Source organism: Aotus nancymaae, unplaced genomic scaffold, assembly GCF_030222135.1.
Source record: "Aotus nancymaae isolate 86718 unplaced genomic scaffold, 86718_ANA_hifiasm-v0.15.2.pri h1tg000017l, whole genome shotgun sequence".
In the NCBI taxonomy this organism is placed as follows: Eukaryota; Metazoa; Chordata; class Mammalia; order Primates; family Aotidae; genus Aotus; species Aotus nancymaae.
Genome location: NW_026988429.1, coordinates 14,251,000 through 14,265,827, shown reverse-complemented (window position 1 = coordinate 14,265,827; position 14,828 = coordinate 14,251,000). Strand labels below are relative to the sequence as shown.

The window sequence follows — 14,828 nt, the reverse complement described above, 5'->3', positions numbered from 1 at the left end:
TGTTGGTGAGAGTGTAAATTAGTTCAACCATTGTGGAAGACAGTGTGGTGATTCCTCAAGGATCTAGAGCCAGAAATACCATTTGACCCAGCTGGGTTATATACCCAAAGGATTATAAATCATTCTACTGTAAAGACACCTGCACATGTATGTTTATTGCAGCACTGTTCACGGTAGAAAAGACTTGGAAGCAACCAAAATGCCCATAAATGATAGACTGGATAAAGAAACTGTGACACATATACAGCATGGAATACTATGCAACCATAAAAAGGATGAGTTTATGTCCTTTTCAGGGACATGGATGAAGCTGGAAACCATCATTCTCAGCAAACTAACACAGGAACAGAAAGCCAAACACCACATGTTCTCGCTCATAAGTGGGAGTTGAACAATGAGAACACATGGACACAGGGAGGGAAATATAACACACTGGGACCCATCAGGAGGTATGGGGCTAGGGGAGGAATAGCATTAGGAGAAATACCTAATGTAGATGACAGGTTAATGGGTGCAGCAAATCACCATGGCACGTGTATACCCATTCACAAATCTGCACATTCTGCACATGTATCCAAGAACTTAAAGTAAATATATATAAAGTATATGTGTGTGTGTGTGTGTATATCAGTCCTCTTTTCCTTCCTTCAGGTTATCAACATTCCAGTGGTAGATGGCCATGATGGAAATACTTGACATTTGAGAGTGAGCATAATTTATTTAATTAGTATTCTCTATTGGAGAACAGGCTTCAAGTAGAACTGAATTCTGAAAAAAAAAAAGTGAAAAGTGAATCAGACCGTGTCTGAGTTCACTCATGCAGCTATAACAAACTCAAATTTATAAATAATAAATATTTATTTCTCACAATTCTTGAATTCAAAAGTACGGGATCAAGATGCTGACAGATTCAGTGTCTGATGAAGCTGCCTGGTGGAGCCAGAAAAGGCAAAGGAGATAAAATGAATGATGTGTCTGCACATGACCACAGAGATGGAAGGGCCAGGCAGCTCTCTGAAACCTTCTATATAAGGCCGTTAATTCCATTTATTGAGGGCAAAGTCCATGACTTAATAACTTCCGAAGGGGCTCTACCTTTTAATATCAACTTAGGCTTTAAATTCTAATATTAATTTTGGAATTTCACAAACATCTAAACCATAGCAGGTAGAAATAGAAAATTCCCAACAAAGTCAGCATATAACCAGATAGGAGGAGTGACAGAAGCAGCTGCCTTGGTTACCCCTGACCAACACTTTCTTATAAAAAGCGTTCATTAGTAACATTCATTTATCAACACCAGTGATGATATGTTGATATTTTGTAAATAAGACATATCCCTGCTGTAATATTCTTGCCAAAAATGAAAAATCTGACTTTAATCAATAGGAAATACTAATCAATAGAACTTAAGGGACATTCTCAAAAACAACCAGCCAACATACATCAAAATTTCAAGGTATTTAAAAACAAAGACTAATGAACTGTAAGTGATTGTAGGAAATTAAAAAAGCATGAAAACTGAATGCAATATGGGATCCTGAAATTTTATCCTAAAACATTAAAAGTAAAAATGGTAGATATATTTATCAGTGGAAAGCTCAGTGAAATTCAAATATGGATTGTAACTTCATTAATAGTATTTGATTAACCATTAATGTTAAAGCTATTTAAAGTACTAAAAAAAAAAAGTTAAAAATGGTTTTATATTCAGCAAAACTATCCTTAAAAAAAGAAAAGAAAAGAAGCCATGACTAGCATGTATGTCCTATAAGAAACTCAGGAAGAAATCCTTCAGAAATCAGAATCACAGTAAATAATAATGAACAGAAATTTGAATCCATAAAATTAAATGAAGACTTCATAAATATACTTACTTCAATTCTCATGTTGTTCACGTTCAGGAAAACCAAATCTTTGTGATAGACATCAGAGTAGTAGTTCCCTAGGTAGGTTAGAGGCAGATGGTATTAAGCATGTGGAGAATTTAAAATTATTTATATTTGTGTCTGGATAGTGAATGTGAGTACTTTATTTTGTTGACCAATGAACATGTTTGCACTTTACTCAGGGCACATTTATTTTGATTCATAAAATTAAGAGCAAACCAAAACCCTCTCAACACACATGAAGAAAGAAATAAGAAGCACCAAATATTTACAGCTCAGCCATATTAAAGAGAAGTGTAACATGCATTGGGAAAGTGCTAAGGAAGTAAAATAATAATAATAATAAAAAGACAGTAAACACAGTAAACATTGAAATATATTCATATCCCAATCAGGCTGCAGAGATTGTTATCTCTACTAGTTTTTTCTCAAGCACACAAAATATTTTGTTCCTAGGAAAGGCCCCAACACCCCTGTACACACCATGTTATTTCTACACCACTGCACCCATCAGGGGATTTGCATATTGTCCCCCAGGAAGGACCTTCCCTTGTAAATCTCAGATAAAAGCTCAGCGCCAACCTTGACTTGACTGATCAGGACTCCTCAGTTCTCCTTCTCACAATGAGGCTCCCTGCTCAGCTCCTGGGGCTACTAATGCTCTGGGTCCCTGGTGAGGACAGAAGAAAGATGAGGGAGGAGAATGGGGTGGGAGGGTGAACTCTAGGGGCCACATTGCCTCCCATGCGTGTTCTGTCCTCATGGTAGATGTGCACGTTTTGTACTCCAGGATGGCGAGTGTGACTTTTATATCTGCGTGAGTAAGGCATATGAGGTTTAGATCTGTAAGAATGAGGAAGATTCCAGAAGGAACAAAGACCTGTGCTCTGGTGAAGACTCTGACACAAAAAGAGAGAATGGTAGAGGGAACTTCTAGAGGCTCTAATGTGCTTTGAAAATACATTTTTATTTTTAAATTATATATTACTAGGGACCGAATCAAATTATAAAAATCTATTTAGCGTGAAATAAATAAAAGAAGAAAAATTATTTTTAAATTGCTCTTGAAGTTTGTACATAACCTTGCACTTCTCTCTCATTATTTCAGGATCCAGTGGGGATATTGTGATGACCCAGACTCCACTCTCCCTGCCTGTCACCCCTGGAGAGCCGGCCTCCATCTCCTGCAGGTCTAGTCAGAGCCTCCTGCACAGTAATGGAAACACCTACTTGAGTTGGTTTCTGCAGAAGCCAGGCCGGTCTCCAAGGCGCCTAATTTATAAGGTTTCTACCAGGGGCCCTGGGGTCCCAGACAGATTCAGCGGCAGTGGGGCAGGGACAGATTTTACACTGAAAATCAGCAGAGTAGAGGCTGAGGATGTTGGGGTTTATTACTGCCTACAGAGTACACAATATCCTCACACAGTGGTACAGCCCTGAACAAAAACCTCCCTGCTGGAGTGGCCCAGCTGGTCAACTGTGTTGTTTATCTGGGCAGCAGCTGAGCAGAATCTCTGTACGAGATGAACATGTTGGAGAACTCAGGGCAACAGGTTGCATCTGAGGGTTCTGTTCCATGAGTGCCTCAGTTGTAAGTCAGTCAAAACCTATTCACAACTCTTTCAGCTGCAACAGCTTTGGCATGGCATATGCCATAGGAAACCAGAAATGATCCTAGTGCCTGCATGGGTAATAGACTGCACTGAGGGAATGCTGAAGGAAATCTCATTCCAATCATTCCTGCCTTGCCTGCATCGGGAAATAAACAGGTTAACAGCCAGACAAGTAAGCCAGATTTGTTGCAACACTTGTTGAATACATCTTGAGGTTTAGCAGTTTTAAGTATATATTTAAGAGGATACTATGTGGTAATATTCAAAAATTGATATTTTTCAACTTTCCTAACTTCTTATTTTTCTCTTTCACCACTTACCTTCCCACCACACATTGATGGTGGAGAGAACCTTCTGCACAAGCTGTCATCATGAGGAGCTGGGTGAGGGCAATTTGTAAAAATCTTGAATTTCTGCTTCAAAATGGACTTTTGTAAATTCATGGGAAATAGAAAATATGAATGCTAAAATTCCTTTATTTGCTTCAATTGTGTCTTGCTGATAGAAAAGGGTAGTTTTTTGTAAATTCTGAATATTAACCCTTTGTCAGATGGGTAGCTTGAAAAATTTTTTCCCATTTTGTTGGTTGCTATTTCATTCTAGCAATTGTTTCTTTTGCTGTGCAGAAGTTCTTAAGTTTTGTTAGATCCCATTTGTCGATTTTGGCTTCTGTTGCTATTGTTTTTGGTGTTTTAGTCATGAAGTCCTTACCTATGCCAATGTTCTGAATGGTACTGTCTATGTTTTCTTCTAGGATTTTTATGGTGTTAGGTCTTATGTTTAAATCTATAATCCATCTGGAGTTAATTTTTCTGTAAGGTATAAGGAATGGGTCCAGTTTCAGCTTTCAGTACATGGTTAGCCAGTTTTCCCAACACCATTTATTAAACAGGAAATCCTTTCCCCATTGCTTGTTTGTGTCAGGTTTGTCGAAGATCAGATGGTTGTAGGTGTGTGGCATTGCCTACAAGGCTTCTTTTCTGTTCCATTGGTCTATATCTCTGTTTTGGTACCAGTATCATGTTGTTTTGATTACTGTAGTCTTATAGTATAGTTTGAAGTCAGGTAGTGTGATGCCTCCAGCTTTGTTCTTTTTGCTTAGGATTGTCTTGGCTATGTGGGCTCTTTTTTGATTCCATCTGAAGTTTAAGGTGTTTTTTTCCAGTTCTGTGAAGAAGGTCAATGGTAGCTTGATGGGGATAGCATTGAATCTATAAATTACTTTGGGCAGTATGGCCATTTTCACAATGTTGATTCTTCCTAATCATGAGCATGGAATGTTTTTCCATCTGTTTGTGTCCTCTCTTATTTCCTTGTGCAGTGGTTTTTGTACATTGATTTTGTATCCTGAGACTTTACTGAAGCTGCCTATCATCTTAAGGAGATTTTGGGCTGAGACATTTGGGTCTTCTAAATATACAATCATGTCATCTGCAAATAGAGACAATTTGAATTCCTCTTGTCCTAATTGAATATCCTTTATTTCTTTTTCTTACCTGATTGCTCTGGCTAGAACTTCCAATACTATATTGAATAGGAATAGTGAGAGATGGCACCCTTGTGTAGTGCCAGATTTCAAAGGGAATGCTTCCAGTTTTTGCCCATTCAGTATAATATTGGCTGTGAGTTTGTTGTAGATAGCTTTTATTATTTTGAGATACGTTCCATTGATACCTAGTTTCTTGAGAGTTTTTAGCATAAAGGGCTGTTGAATTTTGTTGATGGCCTTCTCTGCATCTATTGAGATAATCACATGGTTTTTGTCTTTGGTTCTGTTTATATGATGGATTACATTTATAGATTTGCATATGTTGAACCAGCCTTAACAAATTTACAAGAAAAAAACAAGCAACCCCATCAAAAAGTGAGCGAAGGATATGAACAGGCACTTTTCAAAAGAAGACATGTATATGGCCAACAAACATGAAAAAATGCTTATTATTACTGATCATTAGAGAAATGCAAATCAAACCTACATTGAGATACCATCTCACACCAGTTAGAATGGCGCTCACTAAAAAATCTGGAGACAACAGGTGCTAGAGAGGATGTGGAGAAATAGAAACACTTTCACACCATTGGTGGGAGTGTAAATTAGTGCCACCATTGTAGAAGACAGTGTGGCAATTCCTCAAGGATCTAGAAATAGAAATACCATTTGACCCAGCAGTCCCATTACTGGGTATATACTCAAAGGTTTATAAATCATTCTATTACAAAGATACATGGACACGTATGTTCATTGCCGCACTGTTCACAATAGCAAAGACTTGGAACCAACCCAAATGGCCATCAAGGATAGACTTGATAAAGAAAATGTGGCACATATACACCATGAAATACTATGCAGCCATGAAAAGGATGAGTTCATGTCCTTTGCAGGGACATGGATGAATCTGCAAACCATCATTCTCATCAAACTGATACAAGAACAGAAAACCAAACACTGCATGTTCTCACTCATAAGTGGGTGTTGAACAATGAGAACACCTGTACATGGGGAGGGGAGCATCACACACTGGGGTTTGTTGGGGGTTGGGGGGCTGGGGTAGTGATAGCAGCAGATGGGGAGATTGGGGAAGGATAACATTAGGAGAAATACCTAATGTAGATAAGGGAGGATGGAGGCAGCAAACCACATGGCATGTGTATACCTATGTAATAATCCTGCAAGATCTGCACATGTACCCCAGAACTTAAAGTATAATTTTTAAAAAAGTCAAAAAAATAAGAAAAGAGTAGTTTTTGAAATTTTAAAAGTCAAGTTGCATAAACAGAAACTTAAACTAGAAGACATAGGTACACAATTTACCTCATAGACCACTGAAATAACACGGAATGATGTGAGATTTCTTTCCCCAAAATGTAAGAGTTTGTGGACAGTAGGCAGACTTCAGGAGTGGGAGAATGAATGGAGGATAGTGGAGGTCAACTATGCTCTTCGACGTACGTTAGGTACATTGTGAATGTCAGTGACTGTTGGGGGTTGATGATATGAACCCAGAAAGGAGCCCAAATGTGTTTCTTATGAAGAATCACAAAGCAGGAAGAATCGCTGCCTGTCTTCATAGGTTGAACCTGCACCACTGCAAGTTTCAAGGAAAATTAGTTCATCAAGAATGATTTTTAGTTCTGCAATCATCAAATGTTTATTGAAGTTCCTGTGTAAACTGAGGTTATGTGACTTAATCACAGTCAAACTAAAATAACCCAGCAGATGCCACGTGGTTGGGTTTGAGAACATGAATCATGTAGTGACATGTTAACCTGAAGTTCCAATAGTGCCTACATCGATTGGGGAGCAGTGGCAATGACAACCAATATATCCATGATTCAGACATGTACTAAGAATGGTCTGCGCAGAATTTATCAACAACAAAAACTCCATGAGTCCTGTGTATGGGGAGTTTCTGCCTTTCTGAACCAGCACCCATAGACTGTACATGCACTTAAACCATCAGCCAATGTCCCATGGAAAACACTGTCTGTGAATAGAGGCTGCCTTGTACAACCAAAGAAGCATAGCCCGATTCTCCTTTCACAGATGGGTTTCTCTGCCTGTGCCACAGTAGAACATGGGTCCAAATGACAGCTTGGCATATATGGCAGGGGAACAAAAAGTCAGTTAGATCAGCTCAAATGGAGAGGTTTTTCTCACTCCGGAATTTTAGATTACCTAGGCCTCATTCTGTCCACTGTTCTCTGATGTTATAATTTTATAAATTTTGTGTTTTGTTTTTTTAAAATTTTTTGCATCTTTTGCAGTGGTTGCTTTAGGGCTTTTAACCATTATATTATTTTACCTGGAAGTGGAGATAACTTTTTCAACTAAATAATGTTTTAGAAATGGCAATTTTGGTATTAAATTGTCATGAAAAGAATAAATGATTTTCAGTATATAAGTACATGCATTATTTTTGCACAATGCAATCATTACATGAAAATAAACCTCATTCCTATCTTCTAGTAGTAATTGTATAGAAACATAGTTTGCATAGATGCCACTTAAAAATGCTCTAAAAGTATTTCTAAAATAATCATGGATATGATCAAAGTAAAGGGGCATTTGAATCAACAAGACAATATATTCTTTTTTTGTTAAGGAAGTAAACCACATTAAAAATGACTGTGTATTCCAAAATAATGCATTCTGTGTTAAGGGAAGTTAAAATTGAATTTTTGAGGAGAAATATCCAGAAAAAAATGGATTATGGCAAGAAGTTTGTAGCATAGGCAAAGAATGACAAACCTTCAAAATATTTTTCTGCACATATTCCAAAGTGGAGACACATCCAGTCAAAATTCTAATGATTGCATACAGTCACTTCTGTGGGGCCTGGAGATACTGCGCATCCGACAGTTAGCCAGACACTCACTGGGACCCTGCATTGTGTGATGACCCCACATAGAAATCTCCCAAGGAGGTTCAGCCTCTCAGTATAGCAGGAGCTGCTGGGGTACCCAGAGGACATGTCCACACCAGGTGGGCTCAGTTAGAGATGGCTGGAGAGCCTTCCAGGAAGAGGCCATGAAGTTTCAGTTTCAGTAACAAGCACTGGCTCCTCTTCTATGTAAACAGGGGCCAGAGCCCTCCAGGGCAACTCTTAGAGCTTCTCTCTTTCTCTCCAATTAGGGCACTGACACCCTACAGAACCTCTAGGAAGTGGTTGTCATGTCCTCCCTTGAACAGCCACTAAAGCTCCCTACTGCTGTCGTGAATGCAGGGACAATCAGTCATGTCACCGGGAGGGGACCCTAGTGTATCCTGACATCACCTACTGCCACTGATGACTTCCAGGGCACTTCTTTCTCCCTTTACCAAGTGATCCTCACGCTGACCAACCATGAGGAGAATGGAAAGCTGCCTGCAATGCATGATTTTGGCTGTTGAGCAAATCAAAGCTCATGGGAGTCTTAAACATGTACACCACATAAGAATATCTTCTGATAATACTATTTGGACTTTTCTTTCTTCAATTCTGGAACTAATGGAGAATATTTTTTGAGCTTTTACAAATACTTAGTATATACGTGTAGTAGGAAGTAACTAGTTTTGGCTATTCGTTCATTTTGTTTGCTTGTTTCAGGCCATGATGTGGCATGTTAAAATACTGAAGACAAAGATACATTTAGAATTAGGCATACTATACCTTGGCTCTTTCCACACTACTGTAACCACCAGGGGGTGCATATTGTCCCTTAGGAAGGACCTTCTCCTGTGAGTCTGGGATGAAAGCAGCTGTATCCTTGCTTTGACTGATCAGGGCTGCGCAGTTCACCTTCTCACAATGATGTTCTCTGCTCAGCTCCTGGGGCCGCTAATGCTCTGGGTCCCTGGTAAGGACAGAAGGAGATGAGAGAGGAGAATGGGGTGGGGGGTTGAGCTCTGGGGGCCCCACTTATGTGTGTTCTGTTCACATGTTAGATGTGTGTGTCTTTTGCTCCAGAATAAAATGTGTGGGGGCACTTTTGTATGTGAAAGAGTGAGGAAGATTCCAGAAAAAGCAAGGATGGGTGCTCTGGTGCAGACTCTGACATAGAAAGAGGGGGATAACATAAGGTGACTTCCATAGGGCAACTTGGGCCTTCAAAATATCTGTTCTTATTTGAAATTAAATTTTTTCGGTGCAGAATCAAAATTACACACACCCCCAATACAATTATTTAGCATTAAATATATTACTGTAGTGATATTATGAAAATGTCTCATAATGATTTACATAACCTTGTACTTCTTTTTTATACTACTTTAAGATCCAGTGGGGATATTGTAATGACCCAGCCTCCACTTTCCCCGCCCGTCAACCCTGGAGGGCCGGCCTCCCTCTCTTGCAGGTCTAGTCAGAGCCTCCTACATAGTAATACACCTATTTGTATTGGTCCCTGCAGAAACCAGGCCAATCTCCACAGCTCCTCATCCATAGAACTTCCAGTCAATATTTTGCCTTCCCAGACAGGTTCTCTCCAATTGGAGAAAAGAGTAGACCAATCATCCCCAGGTATATCACAGGAGTAGTTTCAACATTTGGAAGCTGCTCTATATACTATGTTTAAGTAGGCATTTGTGATATGACTTGAAATGCATTTGGACAAGGAGAACTTCCCTAATTATCGAGTCACTAAAGACTTCCAGCCCTGTGTGATGTGCCACATAACCATGAGTTTGCAGTGGTTGTAGATCAGGGACAGATTTTATGCTTAAAATCAGCAAGGTGGAGGCTGAGGATGTTGGCAATTATGACTGCCACCACACTCCTCTGTATCTTCCCACAATGGTTCAATCCCAAACAAAAGCCTCCATGCTTGGATTGTCCCAGCTGCCCAAATTGGTTCCTTCGCTGAGGAGCAGACATAGTATGTTCTGTAAATCTATGTAAGAGGAAGATGCAGGCAAAATCAGGGAAGAAGTATGAAGCCATACCTCAGGTATCACACATAAGATCACACCAGCAGTCGCGCCTTAGTATGGGCAGATCCTACAGAAGACGCATGTGCCTTCTGAGCCAGGGGACAGTAGGAAGGGAGAGGTGACTTTGCTCATCTCAATCCTCTCTCCTTTGCATACGTTTGTCCAGTAGATGTATTCAGCCTAACAGTCACACAACTGAGGTTGATTCATGACAACATAGTACTGGTACATTTTTGGTATTTGTTTGGCTTAGCAGTTACTAGTGTATATTTAATGGGATAATATTTGGTGGTATTAACACACTACCTTTTTCCATTTCACCAGTTTTACCCTACACTTGTTCTTGGCACACATTCTCCTCCAGGATTGGAGCACGCACAGGGTCTTATGTTACTATTCTTAGGGGAGTGACAAAGAAAAGTGATTCACATTCTTTCTACTGAATCAGGCTGAGATGCCCTGGGCCAAGTTCAAAATGTGGAAAATAAGATTATAAATATTTGTTAAGTTTTATCTGGATCTAAGATACTTCTCCATGAACCAGTCCTGCAGCTGTGCCAGTCTGCTGCATCCCGTGCTGATTTGCATGTTCCCAGAGCACAACCTCCTGCCTGAAGACTTACTAATAGGTTGGTCACACCCTGTGCAGGAGTCAGTCCCAGACAGGACACAGCATGGACACATGAGGACCCCTGCTCAGCTCATGGGGCTCCTGCTGCTCTGGCTCCCAGGTGAGGAAGGAGAACACTAGGAATTTACCAAACCAGTGTGCTAAGTATTGCCTGGCCATTCAGGGAAATCATCTTATAAATAATTATGTGAATATTTGTTTCTATGTTTGTAGTCCCAGGAGTTAGATGTGACATCCAGATGGCCCAATCTCCATCCTCCCTGACTGCATCTGTAGGAGACAGAGTCACCATCTCTTGCTGGGTGAGTCAGGGCATTAGCATTATTTAAACTAGTATCAGCAGAAACTAGGGAATCCTCCTACGGTCCTGATCTATGCTTCATCCAGTTTGCAATCTTGGGTCTCATCACTGTTTATTGGCAGTGGGTCTGGGACACATTTTGCTCTCACCATTAGCAGCCTGCAACTTGAAAATGTTATAACTTATTCCTGTCTACAGACCTACATAGCCCTCCTACAGCGTTACAAGTGATAAAATAAATCCCTAGGGAGGCAGAATTGTGAGGCATGGCTGCTCCAGGTGCTTCCACTGGTGCCTCCATCTGCTAAGAGTGTTTCTCAGGTGCAGGCAAGGTTTAAAGGTTTTGTAGAAATGGCCAGAAGTCTCCTCTGCATTCTAACACTCTTTCTTCCCGTTCAGCCCCAGCAGCACAGACATGACACTATCTTTCATGATTTAATAAGGGATAGCAATTATGATACCCAAAGATCCTGTGTTATTGCATCCATCTGGGTCATAGATCAAAAGAGAAACCACTCTACAGATTGCAAGAAGGTATTGTTTTAATACAGGGAATTAGAGATACAAAACTGGGGATATGGTAGTCAGGGAAGCTGATACTAGAAACGGGAATCTCTAGAGGTCTGCCAGAAGCCAGAATTCATTGGCCCTTAAAGTCATGGGCTGTCTAACCATGTGGTCTTCTTTGTCTAGGAAGTCCAGATGTGAAGATGCTGATGCTATCACTTGACGCAGCACCTCACCACGTGATTCTCCAGTCCTCAACTAAGTGAACATGTTTGCCTACAGTTGCCAAAGAATATTGAATCACCTTCTTCTTACCTTCAAATATGATGAGAAGGCTTCTCTTTGAGTAACTCTACAAGAAACCATAGAGGGTTAAATGGGTTTTGGGAAAGGTGCGTTTAGAAATCATGATGAATATGAAGGACACAATAACTAAATGCAACATGGGATTTTGGATTTTTTTCTGGAACATAAAAAAGGAGATTACTGGAAAAATCAGTGAAATATAAAGGGGATTTCAAATTATTTAACTAATAGCATTGCATTAATGTTAATTTTCTGGTATTGATACTTATCCTATAGTTATTTGAAGTGGACATTATAGAAGGAGCTAGCTGAAGAGTATATGAGAACAATTTTACTATATTATGCAAATTTTAATCTAAAAACATTTCAGTATTATTAAATATATAAATAAAAATTAAACATAACAAAAGAACATGGATTCTTATTAAACAATTTCACAAGGTTCATTCGTTTTCATATTTGTGTTTCATCATCTGTTGAAGACAATCCTGCCTCCCATTATGTAGAGAATATTCACTTGCTAAATTCTAGAATGTGCATAAGGCATTTTGCAGATTGATGGTGTATTCCTCTGATAATATGAAATCTAGTGATTAGAGTTACATATTATTATTATTATTATTTATGGAGTCCCACTCTGTCACCCAGGCTGGAGTACAGTGTCTCAATCTCTGCTCACCGCAGCCTCCACCTCCCAAGTTCAAGCAATTCTCCTATCACAGCCCCCCCGAGTACCTGAGACTACAGGTGCACGCCACCATGCCCCACTAATTTTTTGTATTTTTTAGTAGTGACGGGGTTTCACCTTGTTGGCCAGGCTGGTCTCGAACTCCTGACCTCAAGTGATCCACCTGCTTTGGCTGCCCAAAGTGCTGGGATTATAGGAATGAGCCACCACACCCGGCCAAGAGTTACATATTTCTTAAGTGCACGATTTCTCTTTAAACTGTGGGTATAGAGTTCAAATTCTTTACTTCAAAATTACTTATGTTTTTCCATCTATCTATGTCCTTTCAGTATTGCTATCATATTAATTAAAATTCAGTTTAGAAGGCATCTCTGTTTACGGTGTCACAAAGAGTTTATTAAATCCTCTCAGCAAAAATACATCAGAAAGACAAATGTAAGTATAAAGCTAAAAACTATCAAAACGATGTCAGCAGTCTGAAAATTGACAAAGCATAAAAAATTTAAAAATGTATATTCTTCATAACAAATGGAAGAATAATTTTGAGTAAGAAAAGGAAATGTCTGTGGCCTTTTGCCTGGATCTGCTCCTTTCCACTTCTGCTCAATCAGCATAAATTGCAGATCTGGAGTTTTAATGAGGATGACAGCAGAAATGAGCAGCTTGCTGTCAAAGAGAGTAGACTTGAGTAGGGGTGGGGAGTCAAGCAAGATCCTTCAGTGTTTCTAGCTAAATGTGATAAATTCTGCAGGAAATGAACAGAGAAAGCCCACAGCTTTGCTAGTTCAAGCTGATGGCTCTAGCTGGGGCAAGTGGTACACCAGCTGAAAGTTACTAGTAGATTTCTGAAAATGATGGAATGATAGAATTGCTAAAACAATGTCTGCACACATTTCTGGTGACTTAAAAGCTGCACTTATGAATAACAGGGATCAAAGGTGGTGCAGTGAAAAGTAAAACAGGAAGATGAGAACTGGCCACATTTTATATGCACTTTTCACATACACAGATGAATAGGTTTATGAGTTTAACACATTTGGGCAAAACATTTGCCCAGATTATTGCTGATTACTAAGCTATGCAAACACATAGGCAGCTCCTATACATCCAAGCTAAATATTAAAATTCAGAATAAATAATGAGCAGAGATATCAGTGGTCAAACACCAAGGGGGAGAGTTGGATTCTTCAATGTAAATCCAAGCAAGTTACTAAAAAGAAACTCAACATTGCTCAGGACAATCAAATAGAACCAGAGAGAGACACAAGAATACGTTATCTAATATGTACCGTTTTAATTTTGTTATAAAAGCCCGTAAAGAAACAGAAAAGTGTGACCAATTTTGAGGGAGAGTAAGTGAAACAAGAAAAACCACCTGTGGAAGGTAACTCTGCTTTGTCCTAAAATGTTGGCATCAGAAAAAATTTTCAAGCAGCTAATATAAAAGTGTTCAAATTATTATTTTCAAACATTGTTCAAAGACTTTTAAAACATATAAAACACTGACTAATGAACAGGAACTTTCTGTAGACAATTAGAAATTATGATGAGAGGATTAAATATCGATTCTAGAAATGAAAATTACAACTTCACAACTGTAAACTTTATTAGACATGTCCAACAGCAGTTAAAGATTGCAGAAGAATTGGTGAAATTGAAAAAGATTAAAAAGTTAATTCAAAGAAAGAAACAAGTTTAAAAATCAGTGTTCATGGCCTCACAGGTGTATAGGTCAATGTGAAGAATACCAGCACCTGTGCAATGCAAATCACAAAGTAGAAGAAAGTACCTTAAAAAATATTTGAATAAATGATTGCAACAACTTTTCAAAAGTAATGAAACACATTATTCTGTAGATTAAAGAAAGTCAATGAAGCCTGTTAGAATAAAGACTAGAAATTCATAATTGAATACATTTTAGTTAAAATGTTGAAAGACAAGGAGAAAATCTTTAATGCATCAAGGGATAATTGATTTACTGTATTCAGAGAAACAATAATAATACCATTGTCTGCCTTCTATTTATGAGCAAAGCAGGCTAGAAGACAATGAAATTACATACTTAAAATCTGGGGGAAAAGAAGGTAGCCTAGAATTCTATTTCCAGTGAAAATATCCGTCAAGAATAAAAGCAAAGTAAAAAGTATCCTTGGTAAAGAAGGATGCATTCATTAATAACAGATATGTCTAGATGTCAGGAAATAACAGCAGACAGCAGTAACTCAAGCGCACAGTAGAATTGAAGTCCTAAAAATAATAAAGAAACAAGAAGGAAGCTAGACAACAAAATCAAAAGCAAACAGTACCACCAATATAACCGTTCTTCAATTTATGTGAAGTTCCAGTCCGACCTATTGTGATGGACACCAGGATGACAGTTACATTGGTTGGGGTAGAAGCAGACAGAACTGACTAAGACGGTGCATGAGGGAAACATCAGGAGACTCTGAAATGTTTATAGTTATATCTGAATTGTGACTATAC

At 38.9% G+C, this 14,828-nt stretch overlaps 1 gene segment (V, D, J or C); it reads left to right on the top strand.

The window, feature by feature from the left end:
• Positions 1-14,828, top strand: part of LOC105731229 (immunoglobulin kappa variable 2-29-like) — a 356,755-nt gene that overhangs the window by 33,109 nt on the left and 308,818 nt on the right.